We start from the raw sequence: 14016 nt of genomic DNA, 5'->3' as shown, positions 1-14016 counted from the left end.
GCTGAAGTGGTTAATGTATGTTTTGTAATAATAATCAAAATGATTACAAAGTAACTACAAAGTAACTATTAATTATTGATTATCTTTCAAATAATTGTATTGCAGCAAAAGTATAATATTTGCCTATGGGATGTAGTGGAGTAGAAGTAAAAGTATTGCACATTGGAAATACTCCAGTAAAGTAAAAAAACAAAAAAAACACCTCAAAATTGTAGACATTTACTCAAGTACAGTACTTGAGTAAATGTACTTACATTAGTTACGTTCCATCACTGCTCTTCTCAACTTGCTAACACCTACTTTAGAAAAAAAAGGGAGGAAAAAAAAAGACTGAAGAATTATGCTCAGTGGTTGTTGGGCCACCATCACGCCTTGGGGAATGGATGAGAGCAGAAAATACCACACGGTATACTACTGTGGAAAGACCTTCAGGGACATAAGGAAAATAAGAGGGAGGCAGAGAGGTTGTCCTTGAAATGAAAGGAAGTGTGAACTATGTGAGGAAAGTACACAAATCATCCAACATGACTATACTATACATCTTACACATTGGCTTTTGTTGGTGCTCCTGCATGCTCTCTCTCTCCCTCTCTCTCTCTCTCTCTCTCTCGTTCTCTCGTTCTCTCGTTCTCTCTCTCTCTCTCTCTCTCTCTCTCTCTCTCTCTCTCTCTCTCTCTCTCTCTCTCTCTCTCTCTCTCATTCTCTCTCTCTCTCTCTCTCATTCTCTCTCTCTCTCATATCAGGTCGAGCCCGGACACATGGATGATTAAACAGACCTGCTGTGGGGCGTGTTTGGCCACCTTAAACATCTCTGACCGCCCGGCCCACGGGGACGGACAACCATTAACCTCAGCCTCGCAGAGGGGTCACAGGTGAAGCCGAAATAACCAAGAAGCTCGGGCCGTAGTTGTTTGTATTCATCACCGCGCTCCCGCCTTCTAAGGCACTGAAGGTTGTCGTCTATTAATAAAGTACTATTTCAAGTGCATCTGCCAAAGTCACTGTGAGACAGAGATCAGTAGCAGAATAATACGCAAAATAGATAGAAACTCCTATGTGTGTGGACTGTGAACTGCTTTTTTTAAATTGATTGAATGAATGCTTGATTAGTCAGAAATGTAGTGGTACAGTCATACATTAAGGCTAAAAGGATTACCCCAAAAAGTCCCGGGCACTTGTGCTTGTACTTCTGTATGCTGCTGCATAAAGTATGTTATCCATCCGCCGTACGTGTTCAAGGCACAGTTGTGGTTTAAAGCTAGACTCAGCTTTTTAAATGGATGTAATGTACAACTTTGCTATTGGGGCTGGCACGAATGCCATCTTTGATGGTTTTAGTGGCTAGCCATCTAACATTTAGCCAAAATGCCTATAATATTTTAAAACCGGTTCTGACAACTAAGCGGTTTCGGTTTAATTATCATTTTATTGTAGTTACATGCAGTAGCCTACACTAAAAGTTATAAACCAACTCGGTTTTTTTTCTCCCCTCCTGTGGTGGTACTATTTCTGTATCGCCAGCACGGTAGCAAACAACCATCTAGTTTGCTGAAAGCACGAGCTATTTGTGTTCATCTCTTGCTGTTGTGGAGGCGTTCTGTATAATTATGCTTGATTTCAATATTATACTGAAAGCTTCCACACAGATTTTAGTTTTGTTCGTCCGTCCGTCCGTCCGTCCGTCCTCCGTCCGTCCATGCGTCCGTCCGTCCGTCTATCCGTCCGTCCCAACCCTACGTACGTAAGTCTGTCTGTCTATCTGCTGGACAGATCAGTGTCAAACTTTGAATGCAGAATCCCACTAGGACTAGGCCAATAAGCCCACATTTTTCAAATAGGCCTCATGGTTGCCATACATTTTGTCCACTTGAACCGTAGGTTGCAGAATCTAATACATTTCCCTTCTAGATTAGATCATAATGCAACTCTTCATGTACAGCTATTTCTGCCTAACTAGATTTCCCAGCCATTTAGCATTTTCTTAAAAACACACTTCTTGCAACTCCTCCTACACATTTTGTCACACGTTGAAGCTAATGCACTGTATAGTGCTTTAGCTGCTCTGTCTGGAGCAGGGTTTCCACTTGGCAATTTTTGGGACGACCACCTTGACCGACAGGATTATATTTTGCCGGCCAAAGAAAAAATTCATCGGCCATATTGTAATTAACATCACATGCGTGTTTGCAGATACGTGCGCCCAACTGACAATTACACCTCGTTACATTAGCGCTGCGCTTCTTTCCACTTAATCACAGATGCATTCTGTTCCTGTTTTTATAGATAACTAAATAATATCTATCTACTCCATCATGCAGAGGTGTCACTTGCCAAAAAATAACTGAATAATGTGGCTGTGAGTGAACTGCTTCCGCGACGTCGTCGCATAGTATAAACAAATTCATATATTTTTTGAGCTTTTGTTTGTATTGTTAATGTTAATTATGTCATCGTGAATGATGGCGCAAGGAAGGTTGAATACTTGCCTTTAATGTAGGCTGTGTCACCAAATTTCACCACTTTATCCTGGAGTCACGATAAACATGTATCATTCAGATTTTTCATATTCCAATATGATTGGCTATGATTGCCTTCCAAAATGTGTGGGTAGGACCTATTAAAAAAAAAAAAAAAGAATGCATGCAGCATTCAATCTTTTGTACATAGTGTTTGTATTTGTTGATGGTATGTATTATTGTGTTCATTTTGTATGCTATGTTGATGAGTTGAATACACAGGACCACAATGGAAACAAGCCCCCAGGACCTTTTTGTGTCATCCTTACAGTAATGTTGTGGATAAGGGAACCCCTTATCCACAAGTTTCCTAGGGCATTGTGGGCATAACTTCCTGTCGATTTGATCCCTGATTCCAATATCAAATCGACTGGAAGTGATGTCCACAACGCCCTGGGAAACTTGTGGATAGGAATCGTTAAAGGGAACTGTTAAGGAATCGGAATTGTTAAAATCCTAAAGGATCCCAACCCTAGTTGTGTGACAATGATTGTTAAACAGGGTTATGATGATATTAATATCCATACTGTTTGCCTTTAATTGTCCCATTTCTTACATAAAACGGCATATATCATGAACGCAACATCCAGTCATCCCCATGTTGAGGGGCCTCTATAGAGCGCACCTCTCTTCTGCCAACTGTTGGGGCCACAAATGTGTTCATTTGCACCATATGTTGCAGATAAATGCTGTTCCCTCAGCTTCCTAGTGCCCTGACGGCCAACTTGCACAGCCCTGGCTTGGCAACCCAGCCTGGCTGAGAGATATACAGTCCAAGGAACGTGCTTTTCTAGTTGTGTTAGTTTTTTGCACACAAACTGGTCAAATGTTTTATTATCCATTGGTAAATGCATCAGACAGACGGACAGACAGACAGACAGACAGACAGACAGACAGACAGACAGACAGACAGACAGACAAATAGCCAGTATTCATAATGATACAATTAGTACTTAACAACCTCTGTGTTTATTTGAGAGCCTACACATATATAATGTGCAAACATTTTCAAATATAAAATAATTAACCGGATCGTCAACACAAATTGAGTATTCTCACTTGTGCTACATGGGGGGGGGGGTTTAATGATACAGAATGTGACACACCGCACGTTACAATTCAATTTGGAAATGGAATATCTTCAAAACTAAATCGACCAACTGAAGGATGAATGTGTTCCTCAGTACGAGCTTTTCTGAGAGCTTTATTGTTTCCATCTGTCAGTCATGGTTTACCAAATGTCCCATCCATACTTGCTTCTGAATTATTCAAAACATTTGCAACCCCCTACTCTCTCAGAAATCCCCCTCCTCCTCCTCCTCCTCCTCATGCTTTTACAGAGAATAACATGATCCCTGTTTCTCCTCTCACTCATTCCTCCCGGGTCTATTTAAAGGCCAAGACTTTACGAGCCAATAGTATTACTACGACCGCTGAGCCCTTTTCTGTCTCAAGAATTGCAGGTTTTATTGAAGTTCACCTCATTCCACCCCCTCAATGAACTCGGCCCACCAGTACAGGCCCCCAGGGGACACGGGTTCCCCCCGTCTCTTTCATTTCAGCGTTGCCGGGGCGTGCCCCTAAAATAAACCTGTGGTTTGCCCTCTTCTCCCTCCTTACAATACAGAGAGGCCAAACTTCAACCACCAGCAGCTCCATCTAAAGCAGGGCCTGGAAAATATGTCCATCGTCTCTGTCGGGTGGAAACCTCATATGTCCAAAACAAAAAAATATATAGCAAAAGTAGCAGATCGGCAAGCTTGAAACGCATCGCTTTGTGCCGCGTTTCGAGATTGCCGATCTGCTACTTTTCGACGCTACAGTGTGATCAAGTAGGGCGTTAATTTACTAAAATAAAACGTAAAAAGTTAGAATATGGAAATAAGAGGTTTCTGCCCCACAGCGTGCATATGAATTGCGCCAGCCTTTCAGATTGCATGCCAGTCCAGTCTATACAGTAAGTGACATTCCATGGCCCGAGCAGGGCCAAAATGATTGCTGTGGAGCGAGTCATTACATCTGACCAATATGGTGAGGTTTAAGCATAAAAAAAAGCCAACAATCTTCTGTGTTTTCTAATTGAGATCTAAAAACGTTGAGCTTTAAACTGTCCAGCTTTTATTCCACTGAAATCCTTCCAAACCAGCAACTCTGTGGCTGCCACGTGTTCGTTCATTCGTCCACAAAAGTCTAAATTGTTTAAATGTTCAACATTGAAATGTTCAATGTAGTGTTGAAGTGTCCTTGAGCAAGACGCTCCTAACTGTTCCAGTTTGTGCCTTGCATCGTTTCCTCTGCCGTGTGTGTGTGTGTGTGTGTGTGTGTGTGTGTGTGTGTGTGTGTGTGTGTGTGTGTGTGTGTGTGTGTGTGTGTGTGTGTGTGTGTGTGTGTGTGTGTGTGTGTGTGTGTGTGTGTGTGTGTGTGTGTGTGTGTGTGTGTGTGTGTGTGTGTGTGTGTGTGTGTGTTAATGGCTGAATGTCATTTATTATAAAGCCGTTTGAATAAAGGTGCTTGTTTACAATCATATAGTCTAGGGGAATAAAGGATTGTCACGTACGGGTTGGAAAGTGAAGTTTGGTTATTAGTGAGACCTTATCAGTGTTTCTTATTTCTTTTTAGGTTTGCATGATTTATTACAATGAATGTTTTTTGATAAATTAGTTTAAACGAAACAGAAAATAGCCCCTGGCGCAAAACAATAAACAAAGAAAACAAACAAACCCAATCCTTGTTTTTAAATATAGCCTAATGAACACCAAATAGAATTTAAAAAATAATAATCTAATCTGACTACTCTAATTTCAACTACATAAAAAGTTGGCTTTTCCAAAAAAAGACAGAAGCTTGAGTCCAAACTGCTTAGCGATTGCAAATCAAACAATCAGTGAATCAATCAATCAATCAGCGTATAAGGTTGCTCTGAGGACTCCTCACCACTCTAATTTCAACTACATAAAAATTTGGCTTTTCCAAAAAAGCTGCCGCCAGTAGCTCTAATCAGCACAACACAGGGTTATGTCAGAAGGCTGAGTCCAAACTGCTTAGCGATTGAAAATCAAACAATCAGTGAATCAATCAATCAATCAATCAGCTTTATAGGCTGTTCTGAGGACTCTACACCATACATTATCATTAGTGGGTTCAACAATTCAAAAGGGTGCACATTAGCAATTAAAATGCAGAGCAAACACACACACACACACACACACACACACACACACACACACACACACACACACACACACACACACACACACACACACACACACACACACACACACACACACACACACACACACACACACACACACTCACACACAGTGACAGAGGACATCTAGCACACTGCCACATTACACAGCTGGTGACACACACTGGGCAAGATTGATTGATTGATTGACATTTTTATTAGGCAAAATAATGTAAAACAACACAGTTACATTTATAATACTTTTGTCTAAAAGGTCCGACCAAAAATAGTAGGGATGTCCGATATTATCGGCCTCCCGATATTATCGGCCGATATTAGCATAAAAATTGATATCGGGAAAATATCGGTATCGGTTTTTGAATTTTTTTTTTTTTTTTTTTGGCTTTATAAATAAGTTACAGGAGTTCTTACTGTATATGGTGTGTGTGATATGAAATTTGAGCTTACCCTAATCACAATAATCCCCGCATATATCGGTATCGGTTGATATCGGTATCGGTAATTAAGAGTTGGACAATATCGGTATATCGGTTATCGGTAAAAAAGCCAATATCGGACATCCCTAAAAAATAGTCCTTTCGGACTTGTTTCCGTTGGGGTCCTTGAATTAATTTCATAGACATATATAGTAGCAACCAAACAGTTCAAAAATCAACATAAAAATACAGAGAAAAAATACCACTATGTACAAAAAAAAGCATGAAAAATAAAAAATATATATTAAAAAAAAAGGGGGAGGGGGATTTGGAGGGATGGGGTTAGACTATTCCATACCTTGGTGGCTGTGCTGTAGAAGGAGAATTTGCCCATGTTTGTTTTACGGGTGGGTGGTACCAGATTGTTGTTTACGCTCCCTCTAGTTTCGTGACTGTGGTTGTCACTAACTTTTTCGAGGTATTTATACAGATATGCGGGTATAGGGGGCATTTCGGGCAAATCTGCATTTACAATTTTGAAGACCAGTCCCATGTTTAACCCTGTCTTCCACCCTGACCTATAGACCTAGCCGGTTGAGTGTCTAAACAGAAGTGGCGGAATTACCGCCCAAGAAAATGACGTTGACGTTGATCTGTTTATTCTCCGTGAATGAAACAGGTGTTGTGATTGGTCGGGGGAAAAAAAAGTCGGGGAAATACATATGACGGAAGTCCCACCCCTGTAGACACTCTCTGCATTAGGTCGTAACCAAGACTTTCTCCTCGGAGATGAGTAAAGGCTGGGAACGAGGCTACTGGTGACAAAAAGCATTGACAAATGACGCATTGTCTCAGATGACAATTTAATTTCAAGGCCCGGAAGGCTGTCAAAGCTGAGGGATAAAATAAGCAAACAAACAAACAACGACATCTAAGTGAACAAGTAGTCAAGGTTGTCGCTATAGTTTGACATTCTGTAGAAAATACCCCCCCCCCCATCGATGGCCCCCATCAATCAGTGTGAGCAATGAGCATCAACGTTCAGCAGTAGTGATTGATTTGAGGAGGGGTCTCTATCTCATCTATAAGACCTCTGAATGTTGCCTCCTCTTGAAGCCATGAAGTATAAACCATCTCAAATCCCCTAAAATTGTTTTTTCTCTGCACCATTAGATAGCAAGAGAGAGGGAGAGGGGGGCGGGGTAGACTACATTTTAATAAGACAGATGAGAGAAGGGGCAGGGGGATTGTCTTTTCTAGGGGAAAATAAATAATCAGAGACCTATATAATAGGCTGACTGTGGGTCATTGAGGAATGAATCAATGGACTATTAGCTTGAAGCCAGGCATACAAATTCATTCAACTGGCGCTATAAGAGATACAGAGGTCAGCGGATGACACAGGGAGAGACGGAGAGACAGACAGACAGACGGACGTGCGTCGTGCGCGGCCATCAGATCTGAGGCGATACTCTCATCGTAGCTCTTCTTCTGGCAGAGAGGAGGAGCTGTTGTTATTAATGGCTCCATATGTCAATGTGGACATAACTGTCAAACACCCTTTCTACTGAATGTTTCATCCTATTGCATCATGGGAGGGAAAACTTAAGCGTTCGGAGATTGATTTGACGGAACATTAAGCAGCATTCTCTCTACAGCAGTGGTTCTCAAACTTGTTCATGCCAAGGACAACCCCCCAAATTGATATGTATTTGGCCGCGGACAATGTGAAAATGTTTGGTGCCAGGGACCCCCAGATAGGAAGATTTATGTTAAAAAAGAAAAATAGCAGATACGCAAGCTCGCAGTGCAGCACGAAGTGACAAGCTGTGAGCTTGTTAGATCTGCTATTTTTGAATAGCCAACATATAAATGGATAAAGTGGTTAAAAATTACTGTGATACTACATTAACTACTTTACCTGGGGACCCCCTGGAACTTAACAGTTTTTATATTGATTGATATCGGCCTAATGTGTGAGGGGGACGTGTTTTTTCAAGTACTATTGCATTTAGAAAAGCATCCCCCCCCCCCCCCCAAAAAAAAAAAGTAATACAAAAACAACCATGGCCCCCTCAGAAGGACAATATCAGTCACCAGAACCAAGAAAGGGTGTTTTCAATTAATCTATTATGGTTAAAATGGAGTTTGAAGTTACAATGGGTTTGTATAGGAAAGGGCCGTGTCTAGCCTAGACGTTAAAATGAGGGTATAAATGGGACAGATTTGGGGGTGTTCAAAATAAAATATTGGCCTATATTTAAGGCTAAATAATAATTGTTGTGTTGCTCCTGCAAGTCTGCGACAATATTATGTTCTGATTATTGCAACCACATAGGCCTATATGAGAGTCATGAAGAAGAGAGAACTTATTTTGTAGTACATTCTGTCAACTATGGATGGCAGAATGTACTTTGCCGGGTGAACTGCCAGTACCGTGGACTCACTGGAAGACATCTTCAGATAATACAGCCTATTTAATGACTCAATTTCACTGGGATCAGCACAGCGTGCAAATGTTGTTCCACCAAAGATTCTGGCCATGTTCAAGTAGAGTACTGCCAGTGCTGCCAGAGTTTGCGAGAGAAATAAGCAAACCAGGTCTATGAAAACAAGCCCAAAAGAAGCAACTTTAAACTCGGCTATTTGAAAAAATGAGTATTTTTGAAACATTTTAACCCTGGCACATGATATTTTCAGATGGGGGGTCTGTATGTGGACAATAACATATTAATTTGGGGTCTTTGTCATGAAAATGTTTGAGAACTTAATAGGAAGGAAGCCGAAATAAGCAACTACACTTTAGACACGAGCACCAAAAAAACAACACCAACTACTAATATGTACAAGCTACTTTGCAGAAAAACAAGCACAAAGTTGCGTATAATAATAGATTTGGCAACAGAGACTATGGCAGATCTGTTTAGATTCTGCACAGATCAGACGAACTACAGTAGGACATGATATAATGTGCAAGAATCTGCTTGACTAGAACAGACCATGCACTGTTTGGGGAAGGAAATACAAATAAAACACATGCCCACGTGCCGTGGCCCCCCCTGGTGGCCTGGGGGCCTTTCTCATTTGAAGCGGTTGAAACAGCTAAATCTGCCTCTGATTATTCTGTCTCTCGACTATCTTTGGCCAATCATTAATCACAAATGTGCCACCACTAATTACTCCATTTACACTGGCCAGCGCCGGTCAACCCACTAATGAGGGTTAATGTGCCGAGGTTTCATCATTTTTCGGCTTAAATTAAAATCTGTGGCAAAAACACAATCATCAGTAGTCCTTATTGCAACTCTTAATGTGGACACTTCTAGCTATAGCTTCGATTTGATGTTCGCTCTGTGTCAATTGCGGCAACAAACAAACTGGCAATCAATGTTGGTGCTCCTTTTCAGTCCGTTTCTATTTGTCAGGATGCAGAACAGTATATATACAGTATATTTAAAAAACTTGACAATCTATGGGGGCAAGTTAAACATGACAGCTACACTAATATAGGTTCAGTCAGATAACCCACACATAGATTGAGACCAATAATGGTTTGAGAACATTTTATTTATAAAATCGAAATAGTGTAAATATTATATTTGATCTTGGCGTTCAGGCTCTGCTATACATTACTCCCTGCTCAGCACATTGAGACCTGATTCTAAATTATCTAAAGTCTTCTAAAGTCTCCTAAATCTCAACAATTTTCTGAAAAACGTATGTTTCTATATCAGTGGTGCTCAATCTTTTTCATGTCAAGGACCCCCAAAATGATATGTATTTGGCCGCGGACCCCCATCAAAATATTTTGTTCCAGGGACCCCCAGAAGCAAAGATTTGAGTAAAAAAAAATTGCTTTAAAAATATATATATTCAAAGATTTGCACACATTTTCACGAATTTTCAAAAATAGCAGATCTACAAGCTCGTAGCGCGGCACTCGGTGCCGCGCTATGAGCTTGTAGATCTGCTATTTTTGAATAGCCCAAAGTGTAAAATAATGCTTTTTAGCTCAAATCTAAAAATGACACATTCTTAATGGGTTAAGAGCATCGAGATATATACATCTATAACAACAACCCCCTCCCCCCCAGGGGAAAACAGAACCCTTAGGGAAAGCAGAGCCTATACTGGTGGTGCTGGGGTGGTGGTGGGAGCAAACAAAGCACATACATACAACATTCAGTGGCAGCGCTGACAGCAAGAGAAAGTGCAATGAATCAGGTGAGCTTAAGTAGACCGGCAATTTGGTCAGCTGCTTGACACGTCACATACTGTACATCGCCCACATAGTGCTGCACATGCTTATTAGACCTCTCGAGTGTATCTGCCTGAGCTAGCTTGCAGGCTACGCATCATTTATTTCTCAGGCTAATCATTTTTATTGGAGAATGGTGTGGTTTTCCATCCATGAACAAGAGCTTAAAGGAGTAGTTCACCCCAAAAAATACTTATTTTCTATCAATTGCAGCTCACCTCATGAAGCCTTGAATTCATGGAGATTTTTTTGGATTTGTCGCATTCCTGAGCCAATAATTTGATGACCAGCAGAGTCTCCGGTACTGACCAGTGACCAGCTCATCAAATTATTGGCTCTGGAATGCGACGAAAACTAAATGATCTTCATGATTTCAAGGCTTCGTGGGGTGTGTAATTGATAGAAAATAAGTCATTTTTTGGGGGAACTAGCCTACTCCTTCAAACGATTTGTGGCTGTATTAATATTATTTTTTAATTATAACATATTATAGGAAATGTGTGGATAGCTCTTTGTTTGGGCGCTGCTGCTTGTACAGCAGGATACTAGGATCAAACCGAAAGGGAAGCTTACAATACATGGATTTTGAAAGGTCTGCACGGACAGCCCACACACCATTTCCTGTTTACATGACTGCGTTATCAGTAACAAGTGAGGCATTTGTCAGCAGACGCACTCCATCGCCTCGACTCGGAGCCTGAAGGGGAAGATAAAGTGCCTTCCGGGCGGTACCTCGCCGCTGTAATAAAAAGACAAGAATGCAGAATGATGGAAACCCCCTGTGTGTGTGATCTCTTATGAGGAAGAATACCTCTCTCACTGTTGCCTGGCGCTAGGTCCTGACTTTGATAAGATAAGAGGAATAACACATGCCATCCAGATACCGAGAATGCCAATTTGTCTTTGTGGCTCTTGCATAACAAAGACAAATATTACACCACTGTTTGAATAACAAAATTATTCTATTGGTAAAGAGAATAACCTAACCTAGCCGGTGGAGACTTGGAAACACAAGAAAAGGAATAAAGGGGGAAAAAACAAGGGCATGTAATGCCCTTGTTTTGCTTTTCATTATACTAAATCTACAGATTCTTTTTTTCTTACATTTTTATCCCACAATTTTGCAACCCATTATTTCACCCAGTGCCAATGTAATCCTGGGCGCGCTACTCTCCCTCTGCCAGCCTAGGGAGAGCCCAGAACTGAGCTCATGCCTCCCAGGGGGAGGCAGTATAGACAAATCCACAGAGCGCTGCCTGTAGCTGTGGTGTCACGGTGCGGAGTGCGGAGTGGCACCCGCTTGACACTGCACGCTCTGTGGATTCGTCTATAGAGAGTATAGGATTACTGCATGTTTTTTTTGTGAGGCTACCTACCCTAAGGGACACGGGGAGAACATATGTAGGGGGTATGGCATACAGATATGTCCTTCCTTCTAATATCGTCTCTGTCGTATGTCCAAAACTGTTACTTTTCAGGATTCAAATAAAAACAAAATAGCTGAAGTATCAGATCTACAAGCTCAAAACATGTCGCTTTGCGCAGCGTTTCGAGCTTGCAGATCTGCTACTTTTGATGCTTTTGTGTGACACTGTAGTATGATCAAGTAGGCCGTTAATTTGCAAAAAAAAAAACAGAAAACGTTCAAATATGGAGATAAGAGGTTTCTGCCCGACAGAAACGTTATGCCCTTTGATGGTGGCTCAAACAATCAGTGCACAGGTCGTGTGCTGCTTGTGCAAGGGTGTGTCCACCCCCCCCCCCCCCCCGCCCCCACCCCCCCCTCTCTCTCTCGGATAGAAGGCATCACGTGGAGCCAGCATGTCACAAACCAGGCTTTAAGAGAGAAAACCCAACAGCTCCCAGCATCCCGCCTCGCAGCAATGCGACGAGTGCGCTGGTATGGCCACATCATCCGCCTGCCCGTGGAACACCCAACAAGCGCCATCCTGGCCTTCAATCCCCAGCAAGCCGGTTGGAGACGTCCCAGAGGCGCCCCCCCCGCACCCGCTGGCTGGATATAATAGCCCAGGACCTAAAGGCCTGTGATGTGACTCTGGCACAAGCTCAACACCTTGCCCACGACAGACCCAGATGGAGAAACCTGGTTGCTACGATTGGCTCTACGTGCCTTAGATGACAGCCCCGCTGCCTCATTTATAAGAAGTGCAAGAGGACTAAGTAAAAGTACTGCAGCATCATGCAGGCCCCTAAAATGTTCAGTTAATCAGGATGATAATATTTTACCATGATCCTCCGACATGAGTCTTTGGATGGAGAATATTGTTGTTGCTGTCGTTGTCGATACCATGAATTAACGCCCTACTTGATCATACTACAGCGTCACACGAAAACAGCAAAAGTAGCAGATCCTCAAGCTCGAAATGCGGCTGAAAAGTAACAGTTTTGAACATAATATGAGGTTTCCACCCGACAGAGACGATATCTGTATTTCTCTTTGACCTTCAGTCATTTCATTGTGTGCACTGCCTAACACAGCCAATGTATTGTGTCCAAATTAACCAGCAGGTTAAATCGCCCACGTTGTACCCAATTAATTCCAACAATGGGTAACCCTGATCTGCTACTTTTTGCTTTAAAAACAATGTGATCCTGAAAAGTAAAATGTTTTCACATGAGGTTTCCACCCGTAAGAGACAATATTAATCTGTGCTGGTAGCTACTTCTCACCATGAGAACTTAAATGCAAACGAGGGTTAATTGATCTATCTTTGGGTAGTTATTATCACGTTGCTTTCTGCCCTGTCCCTGGCACCGCCATTCTGTGACTCCTACACAGTCTAATGTGGCCTGGATGCCAAAACTATTACACAGACTTCAGCAGCAAACGTTCAGTGTAGCGTTGTGAGTGCAGTACGTGGTATGACAAAAAACCTGGGAGCAGTGTTGCCAAGTCCGCTTATTATAAGCGACTTTGGGCTTGTTTTCCTGTAAAGTTGCTTGTAAATATTGGTAGCTGCGGGTTTTTCCACATTTTGTTTTATTATTAATTAAACCAGTGGTTCTAAAATGTTTTCATGTCATGGACCCCCAAATTTAGTGTATTTGTCCCTAACCCCCCATCTGAAAATATTTTGTGCCAAGGAGCCCCGTACCAGATTTGTGGTGTTAGAATGTAAATATTCCATTCCAAATATTCCACATTTTATTTCGAGATTGTTTGAAAACAGTACATCTACAAGCTCACAACATGTCGCAAGCTTGTAGATGTGCTATTTTCAAATAGCCAATACATACAGAATATAGGTTTAAAGTGCTCATGTGGCCCTTTAGTCGCTTCTTTTGGGCTTGTTTTCCTATAGACCCATGGTTGCTTATTATTTCTCTCACAAAACCTGGCAACACAGCCTGGGAGAGCTGCTTCTGAACGAGTAGTGCACGAAGAAGTCATTGTACAGACTGGCGGTGGATTGTGGTTCCACTCAACTCCGCTTAATTAAATCACAGCCATAGACTTGGAAGGCATCTTAAAAGTTTATGACCCATGTGGGTTTATGATCGCAGTTTTCATGCTCAAATGTGCCCATACACCATATGGCCAAGTGTTGTATTCTCAGTAACAAAAACATGGGGAGTGAAATGCAGACACAGCTTAAT

This window comes from Gymnoscopelus microlampas, assembly GCF_963454915.1.
Source record: "Gymnoscopelus microlampas genome assembly, chromosome: 22".
Classification (NCBI taxonomy): domain Eukaryota; kingdom Metazoa; phylum Chordata; class Actinopteri; order Myctophiformes; family Myctophidae; genus Gymnoscopelus; species Gymnoscopelus microlampas.
Note: the sequence above shows the minus strand (reverse complement) of the source record.